A 23,720-nucleotide genomic window follows, 5' to 3' on the forward strand; every position below is an offset into this window, starting at 1 on the left:
TGGAAGAAAACATCCTAGCTCTGAAGTTTGTATTTTCTGTTTCTCTGTACCATTTCTGAAGTCTGAGGAGAGAGTATCTAATTTGCTAAGTTTATGTCAAATGTAACATTCTAGAGCTTAATAAATCAATGTTATTCCTTTGCAGTAGCGTGTCAAGGGGGAAAATTTTCTGTAGACTATTAACTTACAATAATAAAGCCCAACTACAAGTTGCTGTTCTTATTATCATATCTTCTGTGAGAAATTCTAAGCTGTGCCAGAGGTAAATACTTCTCCCTGCTGAGGTAACATTCTCCCAACCTCTAACCTCCTTTGCATGCCATTGTCACTGTGAGTGGACTTACTGGAAATGGGACAAAGTACCACTACCGTGTTGGGCAAAAGACATTGATGATGTCTGTTACAGGCTTTTCTGTTCTATTAGAGAGATCTATTAATACTTCAGTTGACAGAATTGTATCTGTGGTTATAGTAAATGAAAAATGGATCAAGAAACTTTATAACAGATGGTTTCCCCTAGTGGATTTCAATATTATGGAGTTTTAATGAGCAATAACTGAAGGAGTTAATGCAGGTTGAAGGAATATGTAACAAACTTACAGAATGTCGCTTGGCTAATGGTAAATCATAGTCACTATTTGGTAATTTAAATATAAAACTATTATTACATATGCAGAGAATAGCACTTCAGAAAGCAGACTCTTAAACAGGTCAGAACCCTAACGTGTATCCATTTATTTTACTTAGCAGGGGGCTGAAAGGAGAAATGTAACATTAAAAAGCTTTCAAAACCTGAGCTGCAAATTATAACCATTTTATGAAATTGAGGCTCAATACCCATTGTTGTAACACTTTGGTATACATACAAATTTTGGAAACATAAGTATTTGGAATCTACATAATAAAAATATAGGTTAATTAGAGGGTATAGATCTTTAAAAATACCTATTTTAAAATGATTGCCTCTAAAACAAGTAAAAGCGATAGATGAGATTCAAATTTAATGTAACCATTTAAGCTTCTGAACCTTCTAAACTACTTATTTTCATTACAAATCTACAAAACTTTCTATTTTTAGAATCTAATGTGTATGCAAAAAAATTACACTGAGTCTAGCTTTATTACCTGTCATTAGATTCTGGATCTAATTTTAAATACCTTCAAGGGAATAATTAGATTGTTTAATTCAAATAAAAATAATATATTCTTGATCAAGAAAGTGATTCTAAGATATTCTGCAGTAGAACTGTACCAAGCCCACTGAATCCCTGAACCTAGTAGTCTGTGTTTCAAAGGTACTCCTCTCATATGGAGGAGCCATAAGCAAGACATAGCCCTATAATAGAAGCTTACTGCTCCTAGACTCCAGGAAAGCCAGTGCTGCCCACATTGGGTAAAACTTAAAAGTCTCCTAAAAAGCTGGTGCTTGGTAAATACACTAAGCAGGGCACTATGTTTGAAACTTCTGCTCAGGGGTGTCTGGGTGGCTCAGCCAGTTAAGTGTTGGACTCTTTTTTTTTTTTTTTTTTTAAAGATTTTATTTATTTATTAGACAAAGATCACAAGTAGGCAGAGAGGCAGGCAGAGAGAGAGAGGGGAGAAGCAGGCTCCCCGCTGAGCGGAGAGCCCGATGCGGGGCTCGATCCCAGGATGCTGGGATCATGACCTGAGCCGAAGGCAGAGGCTTTAACCCACTGAACCACCCAGGTGCCCCTAAGTATTGGACTCTTGATCACAGCTCAGGTCATCATCTCAGGGTCCTGGGATGGAGCCCTGCCTGTGGTTCTTTGCTTAGTGCAGCATCTGCTTGTCCTTCTCGCTCTGCTCTTCCTCCTGTTCATGGGCTCTCTTTCAAATAAATACATAAATATATAAAATCTTAAATTAAAGAAAAAAAAAAAAAAGGAAAGAAACTGCTGCCCCAAACCATTGCATAACGTGATGAGAATCTGAAATCTTTTTCAGGAAACTTACTGATAAATAAAGCTCTTAAATGAATTGGGATTGATTAAATTATAATTTCAGGTTTCTTTCCAAGGAGGCAGGGAAAAGGAAAACATGCCCCAGGGTAGACTTTTTTATTTATTTATTTTTTAAGACTTTATTTTCTTGAGAAAGGTGATGGGAGAAAATGAGCAGGAGTAGGGCATTGGGGGAGGGAGAAGGAGAGGGAGAGAATCTCAAGCAGACTCTGCACTGAGCATGGAGCCCCATGCAGGGCTAAATCTCAGGACTCTGAGACCATAATGTGAGCTGCAACCAAGAGCTCTATGCTCAACCAGCTGAGCCACCCAGGTGCCCCCAGGGTAGACTCTTATAAAAGTCTTGTTCTCTTGTCAGAATAGCAGCATGTTTTCAGGGAAATTGAGTCTGCACCAAAGTACTAGAAAGGAAATAAGATTGTTGGCAACCTGGAACCACCCAGTTTTAGAGAGTTAGAGTAAACACAGAATTTACCAACAAAAAGGTTGACTTCGAGCAGCTACTGTCCTTTGTATGCATTTCAAAGAATTGCCTATATAGCTTCTTACTTCACTGAACAGAACATTGCCTAAAGAACCTGTCAATCCTGTTGAAAAAGAAAAAAAAAAATGTGGGAGGGCAATGCTGCACATCAAAAATCCACCTGTCTGTGTATTTTGATTGAAGAATTTCAACTCAGATGAATTGAGTTGTTGTTTGTCTAATAGTCAATTAGTAACATCCATGGAGTGTATACCAGAATAGTTTACTGTTAGGTGCCTGGGTCAGGTAAGAGATAAGGATGGGCAAGGGATTTAACACCATGCTTTAATTATCTTCACAATTCTTATTCAGAAATGAAAATTACAGAATAGTCAATAAAAGTATTAACATTCACTAATTAAGCATTATGTAATATTCTATATCCCGAATCCTACTTATTGTCACCATTTTATTGGTAAGGAAATAGATGCAAGTAACTTTTTTAAGGCTGCAGAGGTTGTGATTATTGTTAAATGCACAATTGACCTAGAATCTCATAGTTTTAAACACACTGATGGTACATATTGCCCTTAAGATAAAAACTAAAATTCTCAAAGGGTAGGTTTACCTCCTACCCTTTTGTAACAGCTTCATATTATTTCATGATCTCCCAGGTTCCATGAGATCTAGCCACACTCTCCTTCTTCTGCCTGGGTCTGGAATACTTCTTCCTGCTGTGCTATACCTCAGCTAATGCATTATTTTCTTTAAAATTCAGTTTACTCTAATGGCGGCATAATATTACACTGTGTGTGTGTGTGTGTGTGTGTGTGTGTGTGTGTGTGTGTGTATACACATACATACATACCAGTCTTGCCATTTGCAATGATGTGGGTAGAACTAAAGGGTATTATGCTAAGTGAAATAAGGCAATCAGAAAAATACAATTATCATATGGTCTCTCTGATATGACGAATTTGAGAGTCAGGATGGAGGTCGTAGTGTGTAGGGTGGGAAACAATGAAACAAGATGGGACTCTGGACAGAGACAAGCCATAAGAGACTCTTAATCTCAGGAAACAAATTGAGGGTCGCTGGGGGATGGAGGAGGAGGGATAGAGAGGCTAGGTTATGGACATTGGGGAGGGTATGTGCTATAGAGAGTGCTGTGAATTGTGTAAGACTGATGATTCACAGACTTGTACCCCTGAAGCAAATAATACATTATATGTTAATTTAATAAACAAAACAAAACAAAAAAAAAAGAAAAACTCAGTTTACTCTCCATGTTCCTAGGAAGTCAGGGTACAGGTCAAAGACCTCTGCCTCCAGCTTTCCCAGACATTTGGGCCTCTGCGTTAAGCATCTATCACCACTGATTGGCTGTTGTCCCACAGTAGCCTGAGCTCCCTGAGGCCAGTGACTGGGTCTGCATTTGAATTAGCCAAGGCACCATCAAGCATGTCCCATATACATACATGACAGACAATATTCTCGTTACAACTAGGGTCTGTAAATGCTTTTCATAAATTTTACCCAGTGAGGTTCATTCCTATTTTATGGTTAAGTTCATCAGACATACTGTTTTATAGAAGAATAAGCATAATTCTTTTTATATATTTTTACAGAAAATAACAATTCTGTTTATTTTCCATAGTCCTGAAATAGTGAATCCTTTTATCTGGCTTAACTGGAATAGAAGCTTTATTCTGTCGGGTTACTGCTGTCTATTTTTAATCTGTAGCCATGGTGTTATTATTGTAAATCGTATTTACTGAAATCAGCTATGTAAAAAATGCATCAAGAAATCAGATTTCTATGTGAATTCAGGTTATTTCTTTGTAACTCTCACACTGAAATACATTGATTCATATCAAAATCTATTACTTTGTCGCTGGTTCGTAGGGTGACCTTGGGTAAGTAACTTCATCTTCCCAGATGAGGCTTCTGCCTCTGTAACGTGAGGAATTGGAAGAGATCATCCCTAAGGTCTTTTTTGGTTCTTAAATTTTGTGTCTCTTAGTTCCACTCTTAAGGAATTTTGACTCTGAAAATGGGGCCATTTCACGTCCTCTTCTTGCAAATGAGAGATTTTCAATTCCCAGTGATGAAATGAATTTGCGTACACACTTATATTTTATTATGCTAGAGTAAAAGGATTTAGGGAAATATATAAATATATATTATATCATATTATATATATTTATATTATATGTAATATATATATATATATATATTTCAAACTCTCCTCCTAAGGAAATGAAATTTAGTTGAATTATGGATAGAAGTCAGCATATGTGTATTCAACATTTACCCATAGCTCCATTTCCCCAACAGTCTGGTGTCAATTTTTAAAACATATTAACATATCAGTGAGAATCCATAGCAACCCCTCTCTAATTTGTGAGGAGTGCATTATGAGTTGTGAGCATAGTTATCAGCATTTCAGCACATTAGATTTCTGCCCCCCTCCTTTGGTAGATGTTTATGAGTCCTTTGGGTTTAAATACTCTTTTTTTATTTGTTATTGTGACATTGCAGAATTGACTCATAAAAATATTTCTAATTCCTTAAACTATCATATACCTTTGTACAGTGGAAGATTCTATAAAAAGTAGTTGAATTTTAAGTATTCAAGGTATTTCGGGAAGTAAGTCACTTTTATGACCTTCCCCCATATCATCTTCTGTCATTTCTTTTGTTTACATAGATTTTTGCAGATATCTCCTCTCACTCTATGATTTATCTTTTTACTGCCTTTGTGGTATTGGTGAACAATTCTTAACGGCAATGTAGTTGAATTTATCAAAGATTTGCATTATGGCTAGTATTTTTGTGCCTCATTTAAGCAATCCTTTTATATACTAAGGGTGCACTTGCTACTTATCTGTGGAAATATAATATGAATTTTTTGTATACACATTTTTAAACCCAGTCATCTTGGTAAACTATTTTTTTTTAATTCTGAACATTAAGATTTAGTTCCTTTCAGATTTTCTGCCATAATCATGTCATTTGTAAATATAACAGGCTTGTTTCTTCCTTTCCATTCATCTATTCTTAGTTTTCTTTCCTTATGTGATGGGTGAGATATTTTGAATAGAATTTAAATGGATTTGGTGTAGAAGTAGAGATCCTGGCCTGTCTCTGATCTTATAGGGAACACTTTTAACAGATTCTTCATTAACTATGATGATTATTATAGAAATTAAATTCTGTTCCTTCTTTGCTTTTATTAAAACAAAATATGCATGTTGATTTATACTCAGTTTTTTCTCTGCATCACTTGAAATGATCATTACTTATCTCCTCTGGAGTATTAAGGTAGTAAAATACATCAATTTATTTTTTAAGTCAAGCAATCTTGGGATAAACCAACTTGGCCATAATCTTATATATTAACTAACTTAGATAATATTTTATTTAGGATTTTTGCATCATTACATATGATTTAAATCACTCTATACCCTGTTTTTTGACTTCAAAATAATGTGTATTCTTCAGTTGTTGGGTATAATGCTTAAGATTCACATTGTATCAAATTTAAATGTGTGTTATTCAATTCATCCTCTGCATCTTTATTGATACTTTTATCTGCTTCATCTATTAATTATTGAGAGAACTATACTAAATTACACTAATATAATGATAGATTTTTACTTTTTGCTTGTATTTGCAATTTTAATTTATGTAAGGCTTATACTGATAAATGCAAATTTTGATTTATATCTTTCTGATGAAATTTTCAGCATATTTATCAACTAAGCTTAATAATTTTTTGAACTTTATGTCCATTTTGTTCAGGATTAACAAAGAAACACTTGTATTGCTCTTATTATCTGCCTAGTATACCCTTTTCCAACACTTTCAACATTTCTTCATCTTGATTTTTTTTTTTTAATATTAATTTTAAATTTTGGGGGGGAAGGGGTAGAAGGACAGGGAGATAATCTTAAGCAGGCTCCATGTCCAGCATGGGGCCTGATGAGAGGTTCTATCTGACAACCCTAAGGTCATGATCTGAGCTGAAATCAAGAATCAAGCATTTAACTGACTCTGCCACCCAGGTACCCTCATCCCAATGTTTTAGGCACATCTGTTATTAGCATATAGTCACGTTTTTTAAAGTCCATTCTGAGCATTGTTTTCATCTAACTGGATTCTTTTTTCATCTATTTTAAGTATTGAGAAGTTTAGATTTATTCTTCTTTCTTATTTTGTGTACATTGCATTTTAATGGTATTCTATATCTTTTCTTGATTAATTTCTATTAGATTGAAAATTACACAATTTCTGTAACTTTTAATAGCCATATTAGGAATTTAAAAATGCCAACCTGATTTACCAGTGTAAAAATTTAATGTATAATTTTGATTTCTTTTTAGGTAATAACTTAAAATACTATCAACTCTGTTTTATCTTTTATACCTTATTAGTCAAATATTTAAGTTTCCTATTATTTTAATAAATGGTACTATATAGTTTGTTTGTGTATGAAATTATGTTCAGTGCTTATTGGCCATCACTTTCTTTCAGTGAGGATAGACAGATGTTTGGCTTTCTTGGTCATAAAATCACTTGGTTTTCTTTTTGTTCATAAAATCTTTTAGACTGATAGTTATAGTTCCCCATATACTGAACTCCACTCTCTTGGTTTTCATTTTTGTTGGAAAGAAATTATTTGTCTTGTCATTTCTTTATAGATGGGATCACAATAGATACATTTTCCTGTGACAATCTTGACAATACCAGATGTCTTGAAGAAGCAATTAATATTATTTCTTTCACTCCCAAACTTGCTGGTTTGGACAGTGAATACTGTGGCCTTTCTACCTAGTTAATGTGTGTTTTTTTTGTTTGTTTTTTTGTTTTTTTTTTTTCTTCTCTGAATTCTTTAAAGAGCATTTCAGAGAATTTTACTTGGATGTCTCTACAGTTTCAGTGTAGTGTACCTAAGCATGAAATTCTTTATATTTATTTTCCTCCTTTGGGTTTCCTTATTCTGTGGATTAATATATTTTATCACTTGTGGAAATTTCTCAGTCATTATCTTTTCTAAGAATGCTTCTGACCCATTCTCTGTTCTTCTGGTAATTCTAATTAGCTTTTTCATTATCAGTGTAGATTTTATTCCTCTTAACATCCCTTCATATTTACCATCTCTTTCTCTATCTTAGCTATCTTTGATTTAATTCCTATAGACGTATTTTTCCAGTTCACTAATTCTCTCATCAATAGTAATCTGCCATTAGGTTTGACATATTAATATAAAATTTTTCACTTGTAAAAAGTCTATATTTTTTCAAATATGCTTTATTATTTTATGGTTGATTGCTTTTTATTCATTTTTATTACCTTTTATTTGTTTCAGAGTGTACAATTTTTTTTATTTTGTATTAGATAATTTCTCTGCCAGAAGTCTATCTTTATAACTCCCATCCTTCTATTTCTTGTTTCTGCCTGTTCTTACTTATAGTGGCTTGTTTTGTTGTGAGATTAGTCATTGATTTTTTTTAACACTTAAGATCATATTACTTATAAATTTATGTATAGGAATTCTTTGAGGTTGAAGGACTGAAGAGATTATTTCAGAGAAGATTTCTAGAACCTTCTAGCAAGACAATTATGTCTTAGAAATATTTCAGATTCTTAGCCAGAGTGTTTGTTTGGTTGTTTGTTTTAATTGTCTAATTTTCACTCTGTTAGTAAATATACAAGCTGAAAACTCATGTCAGAGCAGGATAGTTATTATAAATTTTCACAAGCAATATTCTCCGTCTCCTTGCAGCTGGGATTTATTTTGAGTTAATCTTTTATTCTTTTGATGTTAGCCTTTTGGTTTAGTCATTCTACTGGAGGAGTTAAATGATCTCCTTATATAGGCCTTTACTTTTGTCTCTTGATCTTTATTCCCAGAGTACCTTAAAAACAAAACCAGTTTCACCTTATTCACCAAATACTCACTTTAAGTGTGCATGAATTAGCACCCCCTTTAGTTCTCTTCTTTCCTGCTTTTCCTTACAGTCTTACCAGCTCTAATTTTTTTCAGTTTTCAATTTTTTTTGTTTTTAAGTAAGTTGTTTTTTATTTTTTTCAAAGCTGAAATACTGAACTTCTCATAGAAAATTAGAAGGAAAAAATAATGATTAGGAGCTCTTTGCTGGTTCTGTTGGTAGAGCATTCTGTGCTTGATCTTGGGGTCATGAGTTCAAGCCCCATGTTGGGTGTAGGAATTACTAAATAAATAAATAAAATTTAAATACATATAGTAAAAGAAAAAAAATGGCTGTATGTTTCAAAAAATTATATCTAATGACTTTACTTCTTTTAAAATATTTTTCCTAAGTATTAATGTATGTATACTTTCATCTTAGATATAGACATTTAAACTTAGTTAAAAAGACAATGAAATAATTACATGGGACTCCCCTACAGGATATATTATAGATCATATATCTGAAATAGCAGGCAGATTATTTTGATTTTGAAAAGATATGCTGATAAAATCATATTCATATTGAATATTTGGATAAAATGTTTTTATACTCATTGTCATTTTTTAATTCTTCTTGTGCTAGAAGAATGGAAACATAACAGTGAATTAGCTATTATGTAAATAAGCAGGAAATGAAAGGTCAAGTTTGCTAACCATACATTACAAGTCAAAACAAAAGGAATTGCATTATCATAAATGATTGAAGACCATGGTAATTCAGAAATGAAAAAAAAATCATTTTTGAGACAGTTATTTTTCATTTTATATATATCTGTTTACCAACAGAGATTAATTCACATATTTGTTAGTTTTGATAAGGCTGGTATATTCTTTTTTAAAATAGAATTCTCCTCAAGAAACTGACCAAAGGTAGCTAAATATTTATGACTGAGGCATTAGAGCTATATAAATATTCAAAGACAGTCATTAATTGAAAGTATGTATCAAAGTGTATCTGAATTTACATCATTTTGAGTTTTGTAGTTAATGCTTTGTAACAACCAACACTTAAAATATAATTTGAAATTTCTTTTTTTCTTATGAAATCTACTTACATAAGTATTGCATAGCTTAGCTAAGAAATCTTTTATGTATGAGTCTGAATATATTCTGTAGGTCTGAGAGAAAATGTAAAATTGAGGGCTTACATGGATTAAGGAGGGAAACTCAAATGTTCAGAGGCCCTAAGTCATCACTTTGCTTCTCATGTTAATAAGAGAATATCCTTTGCTTGTATTACAGTGCTTTACAATTGCAAAGTAATGAACAGGATGTTCTGTCATTTCTTAAAATGTCCTTTTTCTCAGGCTAAAATACTTTAATACCTTTAATGTTTAAAAACCGGCTGTGGCTTTCATGAAAAGAAACAGTTTTATTTAGGGAGTTGATGGTCTGATAAACTCATGACATACAAAGTACTACTGAAATACCTACATCTTAGTTTCAGGATTAAAATTAACTCAGATATAAATTGAAGCTGCCTTTCTGTTCAATTTCAGATTTAAATAAATTATATGAATGTAACTTTCTCTCTTCCCCTAACAAGACTATTCCCAAACCAGTCCCCCTACTTCCTCTTTGCTGGCAGTTATCTTCCTAAGGATAAAATTGGTATCACTTTTCTTCTCAAATACCTGTTGTTTACAGAAAACAACAACAAACAAACAGAGAAAAAAACAAATGCTCTAAATTAGGAAATGATACAATCTGTATCTCCAGATTTTGTTCTTTTTGTTTTTGTTTTGTTCACATCACTGTCCATACCTTGTATCATTGCCCTACTAATCTTCTCAGAGATATTTCTCAAAATTTAATTCATTTGAAATCAGAATGTTTCAGCACAAAATACATTCCTTTTTGAAATATATCAACATCTGGTATTTTTTCTCTACCTCTTTATAATGTGCTTATTCACGTAATTGTCTAATTCCTTAACGCCCCTCCGCATGCACACCATTAGATTGTAGACTTATATATCCTGAGATGTATCTTGCTCATCTTTAGATCCTTCCAAGTACTTAGTTCTGCAGTGTGCTCATTGTAGAGTCTATAATAATCATTTCTCCTTGGTATATAGGAAAATATGCATTAAATTAGCCATAGCAATTATCATAGTTCTCTAGACTTCTGGGGAGAAAAGGAGTGCATATATCTTTTGCCATCCTCATATACTGTAACACATATGTGTTCAGGTGTGTTTGTGTGTAGGGTCATGTAAGCTCCAGGGGGAAGAAGCCAGCATGTTTTACAACGCAGAGGTGTAGAAAACAAAATGGCTTCTATTTGGTAAATCATTTTATCTGTAAAATGAGGGTTTGGTTTTAAAACTCTTCAAAAATTTCCACTTTAAAAAATATCATGACTTAGGGGCCCCTGAGTGGCTCAGTGGGTTAAGCATATGACTTTTGGTTTTCACTCAGGGCATAAACTCAGGGTCGTGGGATTGAGCCCCACGTGGGGCTCCCTGCTTAGCAGGGAGTCATGCTTATCTCCCCCTCTCTCTGCCCCTCACCCTGCTCATACTCACACTCTCCCTCTCTCTCAAATAAATAAATAAATAAATCTTTTTTAAAAATGTCACGAGCTTAAATTCATTACATAAAAAGTAAGGGATACCTTTTTCTAAATTGTAGCCAAATTGATCTAAATCCCAAACCAAGGAGATAAATTAATCACTGGCCAAATTAACCACTTATCCCTTCTACTGCCCCACCATGCTGATTGGTATGCATTTTGGAGGATTGTTAATTTTCTCAAATGACTGATATTTGGACTATCATTACAGAGCATTCTACTGCATAAATCAGTCAAGCAGTTCACTAAATAGTCCCCATGTGTCTTGGAAGGTGATGTACCTCCAAAGTCTCCAAGGAGTAACTTACTTGGCAGAGTCTTGTCTAATAATTATGGCATTTAGGACAGATAGATGTATTCTGTGCTGCAATGAGTCTCCCTTGCTGACTTAAAATGTCAAGTTTTGTTTTTAAAAATGTTAAAATTAGACTAAGGGGAATATAGTCATTATAATGATGCGGCTGAAGTACTTAAAATCATTAATATCTTTTATAGAGGGATTGGTTGTAACTATTAGTTAGATTAATATTTAGAAGTCCTAAGACATTAGCATTGGCCAGAATTTCAGTGTTTCACATTCCTAAAGATTTTTAAATCTAACATGTGGAGGCTTGAATGTGCCAAAATGTGCCACGTGTTTCTGGAAATGACATGGACACTTTAGAAAGCTCTTTTAGACAATGGGTAGATAGAACAATTATGTCCCCATTTTCTATGGTCAGCTATTTCTGTGAGTTTTGGGTACTTACAATATTTTGAAAGCCATTCCTCTCTGGACTGTTTGTGCTGTATTTACTATTATTTATTTTCATCTCTGGTTCACCATGGCTTGAGTGTGAGATTCAAGAAGGTAGATACTATATTTTATTTACCTTTGAAACCCATATGTTAACCCTGTGCTGAGTTAATTCATAATCAGTATTTGAGAAATAAGTGAAATGAATGCAATTTCCACTTGCTTGTAATACACTATAAATGCCTGTTTTTGTGTTCTGAGAAAAAATAATTTAAAGAAACCAGTGTATACCTGAGATTTCAGGATTTTTTAAAAAAATATATTTTATTTATTTATTTGTCAGAGAGGGAGAATGAGCACACACAAGTAGGGAGAGCAACAGGCAGAGGGAGAATGTGGGACACAATCCCAAAACCCTGGGATCATGACCTGAGCTGAAGGCAGACACTTAACTGACTGAGCCACCCAGGCACCAGGGATTTTTATTTCTATTTTGTTTCCATTTTAAGTAAGAGAATAAAAATTTCAAATTAAAACTCTAAATTACAGAAGTTTTTAGGGAATAAAGTAATAATTTCCCATGAAACAGCAAATATATGGGCATCATATGTAAGGATGACCAAGAAAATGCTTACCTGGAATATCATGGTTTTATCTTTTTTTTTTTTTTTAAAGAATTTATTTATTTATTTATTTGTTTATTTTTAAAGATTTTTAATTTATTTATTTGACACAGAGAGAGATATCACAAGCAGGCAGAGAGGCAGGCAGATAGGGGGGAAGCAGTCTCCCTGCTGAGCAGAGAGCTGGATGTGGGGTTCAATCCCAGGACCCTGGAATCATGACCTGAGCCAAAGGCAGAGGCCTTAAGCCACTGAGCCACACAGGCGCCCGTATTTATTTATTTGACAGAGAGAGATCACAAGTAGGTAGAGAGGCAGGCAGAGAGAGAGAGGAGGAAGCAGGCTCCCTGCAGAGCAGAGAGCCCGATGTGGGACTCAATCCCAGGACCCTGAGATCATGACCTGAGCGGAAGGAAGAGGCTTAACCCACTGAGCCGCCCAGGCTCATAAAATAAAATTTAAAGATTTTATCTTTAAAAAATTATTCAAACAGTTCTGAAAATCACTTTATATGTATATTATACATGATTAATTTTTTCCACTGTGATATCAAATAAAACTTAATGACATAAACCTCAAAGGGTATGATTACCTATGAGATACGTTGGTGAGATTTTATATGCATGTGCTATGTGTGTGTTATTATAGTTTTCTCAAGAGTGGTATTGTACTGAAGTCAAGGTTTGTGTAGTTTTTGACATTGAAAGTGACCTCTACTAAGTGTTAACCTTGTACAATATTTGTTGATATATAAGTAAGCATTTGGAAAAGGATTTGTCTTTACCTCCAGTCCTCTTCCTAAATCTGTATTTCAAATGCTGGGTAGTTATGAGCTCTGGATGATAAGATTCTGTCATCAGATACCAATATGTATGATTCAGAAAGTTTGCTTTCAAATATGTACAACATGATTGGTCTATAAATTATTTTCAAATTTATCTATTAAAGAACAATAAAAGCATTTTAAAACTGTGAAATATACTTTGTGTAGCCAATAGCAATTGTTCCAAAGACTTTGGTTGATTATCATTACTTCCTATAAGACCAAGTCATATTCTTTTTCTCTTTAAAATTTTATTTATTTATTTGAGAGCAAGAGAGAGAGCAAAAGAGCAGAAGTGGGTACTTGGCAAAGGGAGAGGGAGAAGCAGGCTCCCTGCTGAACAGGGAGCCCCAATGGGGGGCTTGATGCCAGGACCCTGGGATCATGACCTGAGCCAAAGGCAGACACTTAACTGACTTGAGCCACCCAGGTTTCCCCAGACCAAATCATATTCTAAATGTTGTGTTTCTTTATATGTTTTAATGCCATAATATTAAAGTGCATACATACATCCTCTACACCCAACTTACAATACAAAGATTTTATGACTAAAAAATGAACTTCTGTATAGAAACCTCATTTTTAAATGAGGAAAGGGAATTTATTAAGTCTACGTATAAATGAAAATTTTGAAAATGGTGGTGTCTTTAAAGTTTATTTAAATATTATTATTTTCCTTAATTGTATGATGGAGACAAGGTCCTTTTGTGGTGTCACAGAGCATATCTGGGCTTTTGGATTGGAAGTAACTCTTTCCTGTGATACAGGTTGGTTCCACCACCCTGTTTGGGGAGAATCTGTAACAACATTGCTCCTCCATGGTGAGCTGAATTTAGGCTTCATGTAAACTGGAAGGGGAGGTGAAAAAATACCTGAAAGATGTTATAAAGCCACTCTGGAATTTCAGTTTGGCCAGTGGAATTAAAGACAAGATGTCTATTATCAAGATCATAGCTTGGGAAGAAGGATGAGGAAAAGCAGAACTCACAAACATTGGTAGTAAGCGGAAGTCAAAAAAGATTTACAATTTTCCCATCAGACTTTTTAGGCAAGTGTAAAAAAATCCTCATCGGTTGCATTAGCAGATCACCTTATATATTAGTCAGAGATTTTGGTTGCAACAACTAAAAACCACTCCAGTTAATTAAGGCAGAGAAATAGTTGTGGAAATGATACCTCAGAAAACTGACTGGATGTTTGGAAAAGCAAATTTAAAAAGAGTCAAGAGAAACATATCACTGATGAGGATGTCTCAACTACTCATGAGTAATGTAACTGATGAATGTCTACAACACAATAAGAAAAGTATGATGAGCAGCACAATCTGGGAAGGTTTTGCTGTAAAGAATCAAACACTTATTTAAAATGTGAAGAAATGTGTGGAAACAAAACTCTGTGAAGATACGGTTAACATTTTAGAAATTCAAAACTTCTCTCTTTTTAAATTTAGAATATGAAATAGAAGAAATGTTCCTGAAGATTATTGTTTTAATAGATTGCTGTTCCCAAAATTCAGGACATTTATCAATGGTTCAATAGTAGGTGACTTTTTGCAATAGTTTTTCTTTTTCTTCTTTCTTTTTTCTTTTCAGTTTTTTTTTTATTTTTTTATAGTTTTAACATACAGTGTTCTATCAGTTTCAGGTATACAACAATCCCATACATCACCCAGTGCTCATCACAAGTTCCCTCCTTAGTACCCATCAAGGATTTTACCCATCCCCCATCCACCTCCTCTCTAGTAATCATCAGTTTGTTCTCTGTGTTAACTCTCGGTTTGTTTCTTTCTCTCTCTTTTTCTTTTGATGGTTTGTTTTGTTTCTTAAATTCCACATTTGAGTGAAATTATGTGGTATTTGTCTTTCTTCAAGTGACTTATTTTGCTTAACATTAAACTGTCTATCTAGCTCCATCCCTGTCCTTGTAAATAGCAAATTTCATTCTTTTTTATGTCTGAATATACAAAGAATTTTCTATCAAACTGATTTATGACTCAGATAGATTATAGAAATAAATCATAATATTCCTTCTAAATTTATTGTGATCTAAAGGCTTGTAAGATATTTATCAATATTTACTTAGTGAATACATAGCATGTACTGTACAGTATTTAAGGTACAATGTAGATCCCCTACATCTAAAGGGTTTATACATTAGTCAAAGAGGGAAAAAGTTATCATTCCAAATCAGGAAATAACAGTGAACTACCAAAAACAAATTAATTTTCTCTTAAATAGAGTCATATTAAAAATGTGACCACTGTTCTGGACCTAATTTTGCATCATGTATACAACTATTTCATTACCATCACAGTAAGAAATTTTGAGAAAAAAAAAATAGGTTATGTTGTTTGGAACATCACTATTTGGATTTAGAAGATTTTTTAAGAAGATTTTCTTTATTTTAGAGGGAGAGAGAGAGAGAGAGAGAGAGAGAATGCACAAATGAGTGGGGGGAGGAGCAGAGGGAGAGGAAAAGAATACAGAGCATATTTCGTGTGGATTGTAGAGTCACGTGTGAGGCCCAGTCTCGTGACCCCAATATCATAATCCTGAGTTCACAACCTGAGGTAAAACCAAGAGTCGCACTCTCAACTGACTGAGCCACCCAGGTGGCCCAAAACAAGGTAATTTATGATATAATTCAATGCTTAGAAAGATCGAGCATAAGAAATAAGATGAAATTATATGTTTAATAGAAATGCATGTTAATTCCAGTGCAGGCCTCACCACCACTTAGGTATTTTCAAAATTTTTTATTATGTGAATTTTGCTTCAAAACTGAATTCCAGTGCAGGTTATCAAATCAAGCCTTAAGACACTGGCTTAAAGATAATATGGTGTATGTAGAAGGTTGGGTGCGTGTGTGAAAATGCTGCCGGTTAAGAAACAAAGCTGGTTTAGGTTTTTGTTATTATTTGGTTTGTTTGTTTTCTTCTGAGTTCGCAGGTCTGGAATCTTGCAAAATAGTTCCACTCTGGTGTGTACTTTGTAAGAATTGTGCTCATGGATACAATAGCAGAGAAAAAAAAAAAAATCAAACCTTCTCCCTCAAGGAAACAGATCATGAAAACCAATATATGCATTTGAGCAAGTCACAAAACCTAAAACTGTGGAGACATTTGTGAAAGTAACTTCTCATTTACTTCCATCATGGGAACCTATAGCTGTCTAAGCTTTCTAATCACAGGATCGGCAGCACTTGTTTGATAATTTTCAGAACAATTTCTATTTATTAATTCTCGTCATGCATTTGTTTTCTGTATGTTTTGAGATAGCATTTAGTGTAACTGAGAAGAGAGATTATTTCAGTGTTGATTATTTTGTATATCAAGATGACATCCGTCATTAAAAAGGAATGAGCAAAGTACTGTATATGATGATAATAATTTCCACTTAAATGCCTACTGTGCATGAGGCACACTAATGACTGGTTTCCCTGTGTTTTTTTCAGAAATCTTCACATTTTCCTATCAGATAGAAGCTATTACCCTCCGTTTGAGACTCAAAGGTATTAGATAATTTGCCAAGGTTACTCTACAAATAAATACAGGGCCAAAATTTATACTCAAGAAGTCCAAAGTCTGTACTCTTTCCACTAGGTTTTGTGGAGGTTACAAATGACCTGATGGATTGTCTTGCCCAGCAGAGCCAGAAATTGCTTCCAGAAGCATGTCTATATTGGCAGCATGAAGTTGATCCCTATGTGATAATTGTGCCATTAATGTAATAGAAATATCGAGCAGCTCAGATTTTTGTGACCCCAGGCTAAAGTGTAAAATGGGAGAAAGATAATAGTTTCCTGCTGGTTTCAACTGGGGTCATCTCCAGGACATTGTCTAGCCTAGACCTGAGAATCAGATACAAGATTGTAGCCATCTTGTTTGATCTGTGTGTATGACACATACGGGTTTATGAATTCCTTTCCCTTTAGCTTAGTTAGTGTTTAGTGGAATTCAGATGGATTCTTTTTAACTCAATACTTGGTCCAGAGCAATGCTGTAGTAGTGGGGGTAGCATGACCTTCCTGTGACCTTTTAGCCTCTTATTTTATAATTTTGTAATCTTATAAGCAAAAACACAATCTTTTACTCCAAGAACCAAGTCAACTCTTCTTTAGAAGAAAATATACAGTTGTGCTTTTTGGAATGTTTTGGAAAATATTTTCTATTAATCAATCAAGTTTAGTTTGATATTCAATAACACACGCCATATAGACATTTTTAAATTAGCACATGAACTTAGATAATACCTCCTATTAAGAAGGGAGAGAATTTATCAAATGGTGTAACCTTGCTTTATTAATCTAACTAACACATTTGCCATTGTAATATCTATTCCATGTTGAAAAAGCCTGCTTGTCGGGCTTGTCATATGCTGTTTGTATAACTGGTAATTGTGGAATCAAGATGAATTATCCTCTATTTTTAAAGGCTATAAACTAGACACCAACCAATTAATATAACTATTCTCTCATTCTTTGAAGAAAAAAGAGAAAAATCAATCTCATTTTAAAGTCATTTATCTATTCCACTCCTTCCTTTCTACCCATCTCATAGGACTGTACAGTAAAGCTTGTGATTCTACTTGTTACCGTTAAAAGAAGCTTCTTTAACACAAGGTGTCATAGAATTCTCACAAAGCATTCTTTTCCTATGAATAGCTAATCACAAACTTTTCTGCAACCTGAAAGATATTTGGGAGCAATGTTCAAATTTACTTTCTTTAACTTGACACTTTACAGATGAAACACTTCTTTTCCTAAGTTGGCTCATGCTAGAAATTGGATCAAAAGAAAGAAATGGCTGTTTAAATACCAAAATGCCTAAATTGTATTTTTTTTGCTTAGCTTGAGCAAATGACTAACCATGGGTTAGTTCTGGAGTTTCACTTTTTTTTTTTTTTTAATTATTATGTTTTATTAACAAGGAAGATCTTAACCCATGAACACAAATCATTCAACACATTGTATAGCTACTCTTTATAGAATTTGTGCTCTTACTTTTAAAATATTTATTTATTTTGACAAAGAAAGAGAGAGAGCACAAGCACACAACAGGGGGAGCAGCAGGCAAAGAGAAGAGAAGCAGGCTCCCTACCAAGCAGGGAGCCCAATATGGGTCTCAATTCCCAGGACCCTGGGATCATGTCCTGAGCCTAAGGCAGACGCTTAACCCAACTGAGCCACCCAGGAGCCCTGAATTTGTGCTCTTAAATCACTATAAATTCAGGATTAAATTACCATATAGGGTAACTAAAAATTTGCTTTGGTAGAAAACAATCCAAATTTTATATGCGTGTATTTATATGTGTATATGTGTATGTGTGTGTGTATGTTGTTTACATATATATTTTACATATAGTGGCAATGAACAACAACTCTCTTAGAAATTCATATTAGCAATTTGTCATTAAGATGCTTTACCAGTTTTTCTGTAGAGACCTTTCCCTCTTCTTGACATTAAAAAACTATTTTATGACAAGGAAAATAAGGTAAATAGAAATAAAGTAGAGATGGTGAGTCATTATCCCTCTTGAGTTATTTTTTCAGAGCTGTTGTAACAATTCCCTTCTGTCTTCATTTTTCTAGCTTATCTCCAATTTCTTGACTTTCAAAATGTGTAGAACTCACAATTAGATAAGCAATAAAAATAAAATAATAGGGATAAGTAAAGAGAAATAATACTCTTTGATGGAGTAATAATGCTCTTCAACATCACTGGGGAGTCAAAGGTACTGAGCTTTACTTTCTTTACATATAACATCTCCTTTAGTTCTCACTACCAGAAAAGATGCAGGTTGTTTTTTTTTTTTATTATTCATAATCTGGAGGTGAAGAAATAAGGGCAGATGAGAGCACCAGGCCTCATAGCTAAACCTGAGTAACTCTAGAGTTAATTAATTTATTGACTTTAATGAATGACCATCAATGCTTCTACAGCTGTGGATTTAAAGACAGAATTTTTTAGATTTCTAAATGGTCATTTTATTATAAAGATTTTATTTATTTATTTGAATAAGAGGGCAAGTGAGCAAGACTGAATATGAGCTGGAGGGCCAGAGGGAGAGGAACAAGCAGACCCCCAGGCCCACCCCCAAGTAAGGAGCCTGATGAAGCAGGGCTCAGTGCCAGGACCCTGGGATCATGACCTGAGCCCAAGAGACGCTCAACTGACTGAGCCACCAGGTGCCCTAAATGGTCATTTTATGACATTCAGACAAATGTTTAATATCATCTAAATGTAAACATATTGAAGATAGGAATGGATACCTAGCCCTGAATAGGCAAAGATCAATCTAAAAGAAAAGGAAAATGAGTAATAGAAAATACTTTTACAGAGTGACATATGATCTTAATTGTTATAGAAAGGTAATTTGATTGCTGTAAACTATACATCCCGCAGGGGGTGTCATTTTACCTGAAAAGTAAACAATTGTTTATGATGTAGCCAGGTGGCTAAAGAAAAGGAGGCGAAATGTGCAAAGGCATAAATCCTTAGGGCAAATGGTGCATGCACATAGAGAATAGGGAAAAGTTTGTTGTTAGTCATGGAGCTTAGGCAGGGAAGTGGGGCTTGGTGATGATTGCTATGTTCTGTGTCCAGGGTATTTATTTCAACATATAGTTCACTTCATATTATATTGTCAGTCTGTGAGCAACACTTTTTCAGGGTCTGAGATTTTTTCATTAAATATTTTGTTTACATAGCAATGTGGTCCAATTTCAGAGACCTTAACTCTATATTCTGACTTTTGACTTCTGGTTTTAGCTTCTGACCACTTCTCTGGATGCTTCTTTATACTGGAATTCTCTTCATGATTTAAGGGTGAATCAAAGGATTCTTATGACATTCTTTGGATGTGTGCTGACTTAGAAATTCTTTAGTAGTTTTTATGGTCTTTAAGACTACATCATAAATCCTGAAATAAATCTAAGTAAGAAGTATGTATATATTTTAACATTTCAAATCTCCAATTCTAGAGATTTTTCTGTAATGATTAGGTTTGGGAATTGAGATAGAGTTTTTTCTTTCTCATGATTCTTCACTGATTTTTGAATGGGCTATTTGCTAGATGTTGAATTATGTTATTTTTTAGAAGTAAGAAATATTTATTATAATTGGCAACACAAAACAAATTATTTTATTTATAATTAGTGAGAGGCTTTAGGTAAAGGGATAAGTTTAAAAATAAATACAAAGTAAATTCTAAGCCATAGTGGTCATTCTCTATATTAGGAGAAATGTGCATTTGCAATGCTAAGATATACGAAAGAAAATAATTAAACATAAATCATTACATTGGTGGAAAGGATATCACTCCTTATAGACTTTATTTTTCAGGAGATGAATACACACACACTCCTTATAGACTTTATTTTTCAGGATATGAATACACACACACATTGTTTAAAAACATGTATGAACCTTTGATATAAACATGATTTTAAATAATCAGAATCTTCAGATTCTTAAATACCTATTTTTATAGGCCATATTCTACATATGCAGTATAATTTAAGTTCTATCAGGAAGCTTTTTTTTTTTTTTTTAAAGATGTCTTTCTTTATTTGAGAATGAGTACAAAGGGGAGGGGCAGAGGGAGAGAGTCTTTTTTTTAATTTTCTATTTTTATTTATTTTTATTTTTATTGTGTTATGTTAGTCACCATACAGTACAACATTAGTTTTTGATGTGTTCCATGATTCATTGTTTGTTTATAACACCCAGTGCTCCGTGCAATCTGTGCCCTCCTTGATACCCATCACCAGGCTAACCCATCCTCCCACCCTCCTCCCTTCTAAAACCATTCATTTGTTTCCCAGAATCCATAGTCTCTCATGGTTCATAGTCTTTTTTTTTTTAAATTTTGTATTTATTTGACAGAAAGAGAGAGTGCACAAGTGGGTGGGGGGGGGGTTGCAAGCAGAGGGAGAGGGAGAAGCAGGCTCCCTGCTGAGCAGAGAGCCTGAAGTGGGGCTCAATCCCCAGACCCTGGGATCAGGGTCTGAACCAAAGGCAGACACTCAAACGACTGAGCCACCCAGATGCCATGGAACAGAGAGTCCTAAGCAGACTCCAGGATGAGTGCAGAGCCCAACATGGGGCTAAATCTTACAACCTTGGGACTGAGCCAAAACCAAGACCAAAACCAAAGAGTTGGATACACAACTGGCCACACCAACCAGCGACCCTATCAGAAAGATTTTAAAAATAAAATATTCTTGTTTTAACCATCTCATTTCCTTTATTTTTTTATAAAATCAAAAATTTTATAAGCATAAAGCATGCCATTAAAATGCAGTTCTTTCATTGCAACAAGAAAGACCACCTTACATGAATGAAAAATTTTAAAGGCATATTAAATGTGGAAGTGATTGTGCAGCCTCTAAGGGAAGTAATTTGCTATTAAAAGAACATAGCTTCCTGAAATAATGTTTTATACAGTTACACACTAGACATTGAAGTTTGGATATTTGCTTGTGCTCTTAGGATGAAGGAATGCTCACAGGGCTCAATCAACATACATAATTATGTTCTCCAGATATCCTCAATTTATAAATTCTAATAATGTCAACATTAGTAGTAAAACTGTGTCATCAGAAAAGAGACAACAAATGCCAAATGTTTAAGGGACAGGTGGAGATTTATATTACTGTTCTAAGTCTGTACATTAGAAAAAATGAATCCATACTGTTACAATTGTAAGATTAATATGATGTTAATGACTCAGCTCCCTGTTCATTTTTTGGCATTCATAAATTAATGTAATCTGAATTTATGGAATGCCTGTGATGTGTACATAGTCTTTTAAGCTCTAAGACTACTATACATATATGTAGTTTGTAATCTAAACGTTTATAGGAATTATACCACTTGGGAGAACCTGGATGGTGCAGGTGGTTGACCCTCCGACTCTTGGTTTCACCTCAGGTCATGATCTCAGGTTCCTGAGATTGAGCCCGGTGTTAGGTTCTGAGCTCAGCACAGAATCTGCTTGAGATGCTCTCTCTCCCTAAAATAAATAAATAGAGTTGAGGGCCCATTTTTGGGTTCTTTATTCTGTTCCATTGATCTCTGTGTCTGTTTTTGTGCCAGTACCATACTGTCTTGATGATTACAGCTTTGTAATACAGCCTGAAGTCCAGAACTGTGTTGCTTCCAGCTTTTGTTTTCTTTTTCAACATTGCTTTGGCTATTCAGGGTCTTTTCAGATTCCATACAAATTTTAGGTTTGTTTGTTTCAGCTCTATGTAAAATGCTCATGATATTTTGCTAGGGATTACACTGAATGTGTAGATTGCTTTGGGTAACATAGCGATTTTAACACTATTTGTTTTTCCAATCCATGATCATGAAATGTTTTTCCATTTCTTTGTGTCTTCCTAAATTTCTTTCATAAGTGTTCTATAGTTTTCTGAGTATAGGTCTTTCGCCTCTTTGTTTAGGTTCATTCTTAGGTATCTTATGGTTTTTGGTGCAATTGTAAATAGATTCAATTCCTTGATTTCTCTTTCTTCTGCATCATTGCTAGTGTGTAGGAATGCAGCTGGGGGTTGGGGAGAGAAAGAAAGAAAGAAATGCAACTGACTTCTGTGTATTGATTTTTTTTTTTTTTTTTCTGTATTGCTGCTTCAGTTCTAGCGATTTTTGGATGGAGTCTTTTGGGTTTTCTTTTTCTTTCTTTCTTTCTTTCTTTCTTTTTTTTTTAAGATTTTATTTATTTATTTGACAGTGAGAGAGATCACAAGTAGGCAGAGAGGCAGGCAGAGAGAGATGGGGAAGCAGGGTCCCCACTGAGCCAGAGAGTCCAATGTGGGGCTCAATCCCAGGACCTTGGGATCATGACCTGAGAAAAAGGCAGACACTTAATGACTGAGCCACTGAGCCTCCCCGTCTTTTGGGTTTTCTACATGGAGTATCACATCATCTTCTAGGAAATGCTGAACTCTGTAAAACAAACTGAGGGTTGCTGGAGAGGAGGTGGCTGGGGTGGAAAGGGTAATTGGGTGATGAGCATTAAGGATGTAATGAGCACTGGGTGTTACATGCAATTGATGAATCACTGAATTCTACCTCTGAAACTAGTAAAAACTAAAATAAATAAATAAAATTTATTTAAAATTATTATTTAATATTTAAAATTTTTAAATAATAAAGAAATATGCCATATGTAAAACTTCATGTTTGTTCATTCATTGTAGTGTTCTTAGATGAATTAGCCAGTTGCCAATGACAAAAACCTAAACTCATCCTTTCTCTTCTTGGCACATTGAGTTCACCTCCAAATTCTGACAAGTGTATATTCCCATTATTTCTCATTTTCATCCCCTCTTTCCTATTTTCATTGCTGCTGTCAGTGTTTGGAACTTCATTTTTTTTTAAAAGGTTCTATTTATTTATTTGACAGACAGAGATCACAAGTAGGCAGAGAGGCAGGCAGAGAAAGGGGAGAAGAAGGCTTCCCACTGAGCAGAGAGCCTGATGCAGAGCTTGATCCCAGGACCCTGAGATCATGACCTGAG

The 23,720-nt window shown here is 34.3% G+C and overlaps 1 protein-coding gene across 1 annotated transcript in view; it reads left to right on the forward strand.

The window, feature by feature from the left end:
• The window catches only part of LOC111140884 (LDL receptor related protein 1B), a 1,957,146-nt gene that overhangs the window by 191,077 nt on the left and 1,742,349 nt on the right, over nt 1-23,720 (forward strand). The window lies entirely within an intron of this gene.

This window comes from Enhydra lutris, unplaced genomic scaffold (assembly GCF_002288905.1).
Source record: "Enhydra lutris kenyoni isolate GAN:26980312 unplaced genomic scaffold, ASM228890v2 scaffoldscaffold1, whole genome shotgun sequence".
In the NCBI taxonomy this organism is placed as follows: Eukaryota; Metazoa; Chordata; class Mammalia; order Carnivora; family Mustelidae; genus Enhydra; species Enhydra lutris.